Below are 3,963 nucleotides of genomic sequence, written 5' to 3' on the forward strand. Positions count from 1 at the left end.
ATATTCGAATGGTCTAAGAGATACTCAGCCAAAGTTTGAATCAGCCGAGTTCTACCCTGCGAGTCTTTAATAAATCCGAATTTTCACCAAATTCAAAAAATTCCATATGATACGTAGTACTACTTAAAACTTCAGTGTGCTTCAAAAGAGAACAATATATTATCAAACGTATGACAAAAAACAGCATTATGTCGAAGGCCGATTTTCCAGTAAGCCTAGTATTGTGAAGATCTAACGAGAAGCAAATTCTGCTGCAAATTCGTAGGACTGTTTATATAATTTATTGTCCTTTTTTTGCTATTTTTTATGTTTTAATCAAATTTGATCTATATTAATTCAAATACACACGTTCATCAAATAACGTTATTCTCGTATCCAGTTGTTATTAAACAGCAGGTAGTATTGTTAGTACTAATTGGTAGTAGTAATAAAAGAGCTGCAAAATTCGATAGGTTTGAGTGCGTAAGTCTTTCGAGAAATGTATTGACGTCTAGAAACAGGCAGCTGTTATTGCAGTTGGTCACGTATGTCCCTTATAATTTAGAAACGGTCAGACAGACCTTTGTAGCGCATAACGTGACCAATTGTCTTTATTCGGGTAGACCATTCATCCATCTACTCGTATGCGTGACACATCCTTTGCTAACAGCTTTTTGGAGATGCTTTTAGCAAAACACCGTCTTTGTTCCCCCCTGATACGATTACCCAAGCTTTTGTTTTATATTTTCACAGAGTTGATGCCATAAATAAGATATTATCGTTTTTGTTCCTTGGCGAACCTTGATTATAAGAGGCCGAACGTATGACTAGACAGTAAGTGTTGAACATAACAACGAAAGAAACATCAGCTCGACCAGCGCCACTAACAGGACATCAGCAGCAAAAAGAGAGAAAAGAGCAAAAGCCCTACAAGAGTCTCATAGAGCGAAACGGGGGCAAAAAGAGAATAGAGTGTTCGTGACGTGGTGTTAACGGAGGCCGCAGCAGCAACGGTGCTCGCTACAGTCTGCGTTGGCCTCGTCGTATCGCAATTAGGAAGTATTCGTCTCCAAGGGGAAATTCATCTCAATGAACACCAAAACGGCCCAGGATTTCCCCTGGCATATACTTGCCGCCATGTTTGCGTCCTGCTGCGGTTAAATCATTTTTCGGTTCGCTATTCACGGTGTACGAAGGAGTGGCCGAGGGTTCAGTTACACGAACCTTAGGACACATCCTAACAGGGGTTATCAGCTACCAGGTGGCACCAGGGACGTTGTGGTTATGGCTGGACATTTATGCAAGATTCGCGTTAAAGAGGAGCACTGGGAAAAAAACGACCTGCTTTTACCAACGAGGCCGATGTTCTGCGCGCCTCGAAAAGCCTGGGCCGTTTATTGGCACATGGTACGTAAAGTACCCTACAGGAATACTTATATTTACGAATTGTCTGAAATAAGGTAAAAGTAACGTATAAATAGACACTACCTCACGCATTGCTTCACATTGGGGATGATGGTGTTGGATTGGAGAAAGAGACTTCACAATGAGCTGGCGGACGTATTAGTAATAAAAGGCTAACTGTAGTAATACCTTAATTTGATACTTCACTATTATGTCAAGTATTTGGTTACGGTGTTCAAAAATTCCGACCAACACCAAGCTAATCAATATTTTCCAAGTCGTACAAAAAAGGGTTATTATTATTACATCACCAGCGTACGTAACTGTAGCTAGTGAAGCCTTGCTTGCTGTTATATTCTTGTAATGTACTATATTTCCAACCCAACATTAAGTAGGATAAACGTAACCTGGGTATATTTCACTTGCGGAAGATCGTCTTTCATACGAAGAACGGATCTGTCGTCTGAAGTGAATCCCTTTTGTGGGCACACGAGGTCGCCTTTCGGAGATTTGTAGTTCGTGAGTTGCGGGGCTGACCCAGTCAGCTAACGGGCGCCATCCCTACGCGTTTTTGCTTGCGCTTTTGTGATAGAGAGACGAATACGAACCGCTGTTCCCAGAGGAGTTCGCCTCACCTTAGCCCGTTTCTGCTCTCGGCACTTTCGTCTGCACAGCCGTCACCACCGCCAGCGTCAGGCAGCGTCCGTAGCGGCAGTGAGAGCAGAAATAGCAGCAGCTGGGCTCCGTTCTAAAGCGACGACTGTCGTCGCTAGCGACTGTCACATATTCATTGACATTTTAAAATCGTAAAACTTTTAAACCTCTCGCTTCCTCTGTACTTCTCTTTCTCGTTATTTCACTGCGCTCTCTTCTTTATCCGCAATAGCACTCAGTAGGCACCCAAGTGGTGTGGACAAAGTAGCCTTACACGGCGTACTGAGTGGACCCGAGCCCGGGCGTAAGTCTGCGTAAGAGTGTTTGTGTCGTAACGTGTGGGTTGGTCCCTTAGACTTTTGCCTGCTTTACCCACATAGGACACAAGCAAAAGCCGAGTAGAAGGAGCGGCAAGCGTATTGAGAGGGTGCTTAGCTTTGCCTGTCCTCAGACCCAGGCTATTCATGGACACTCCATTTGCCAATAGGCTATCCCATTGTCAATGACGTCGAAAGGACGGCAGACACCAGCCCAAAGTAGACGACGAAGTGACTGAAGGAACTGGCGCAAGGCTCTGGCTGAAAGTTAAAAGGGGAAGCACCTCGTTAAACTGCTCGCGCCTCCCGCATTGTGGCAGCAGACCAGCTGTAATTATATACATATACATTCAAAAAGAAAACAAAATGTAAGGGTGTCTTTATTTTCTATTAAAACAAATTCACATTATTAGTTTTACGGTCAATGTTATCGTTTTCCTTAAAATTCCAGGTGTTCAGTATCAAATGATACAATTCTACTAATTTAATAGCCTACCAAAAATAATAGAAAGAGAACAGTAACTGAGATTGATTGTAAAGAGAAACGGGCGTTACGATAGACGCGTGCCACAGTCTGTTTTCTTCCTATTTATAAGTGATTTTCTACGGATTTTTTTTCTACGGAAAACGGATTTTTTCCCGTAGCCATTGAACACACGTCATAGAAAATTATACACTAGGAAATGCGTCTTTCCTAGATGGTTTTACAACTTGAACAAAGTAAGTAACTAGTAAAATGTTGCATGAAATAATTTGAGTACTCTAATAATGCCCGAATAAAATCACATTAGGTATATTTGAAACGTCGCTCTTATTGTAGAATCTTAAGGAAGATGCGGGCACTATGTATCCATTGTTGCCACTGGTCATTTTGTGACAATAATGATCCATACCAACTGTAGGTTTGTTGGCTCGATGTTGACGAAACGCACGCACAACAAACACCTTTCAATACTACAGGACGGTCCTTTATAGGTGAAAAAGTGAAAATTTTAAATAGAAGGTTTCCTCGCCAGCCTACCTGTCTCAGGTCACAAACTACCTTTTGTCCTAATCGAAGTTATGCGAATCCATATATATATATATACATGGCCTCGGATAATTTTGTTATATAATCTTAGTTAGGTGAACACCGCTATCTAGAGTGCATTGCTTAACATTATGTTTAAATGATAATGTTACCTGGTTATCTATATCTTTTTCTTCATATCAATAAGGCAAAACCTATCGTTTCTTTGAGTATTTTTCCGAATGAACATGGTACAAGTGCTATAAAGTGCCATCGGCGGCTCTTTCCTTCAGCACGTAAATTATGTATAAATAGTCTCGTGCTGTAGATATTTGAATTCAGCAAAGCGAAAACAGAAAATTGCAGTATTTCTAGGTAATACGGGGTATTCATTTAACGCGTAGCCAAGAGACACTGACGTTCATCGAACATTTGTAGCTGTAATTGTATATCTCTATCTTCATTCATATTTGAGTAAAGGTAAAAAATTTTAGGACATTTACTTAAAGTCCTGCTACTGGTTTGTAGCGTTAGACCTTTTACAGGTCTGTGTAGTTCTTGATGAAACGATACGCTAATCTACCAGAATTTGTGTAATAG

This window comes from Varroa jacobsoni, unplaced genomic scaffold, assembly GCF_002532875.2.
Source record: "Varroa jacobsoni isolate VJ856 unplaced genomic scaffold, vjacob_1.0 contig00872, whole genome shotgun sequence".
Taxonomy (NCBI): Eukaryota; Metazoa; Arthropoda; class Arachnida; order Mesostigmata; family Varroidae; genus Varroa; species Varroa jacobsoni.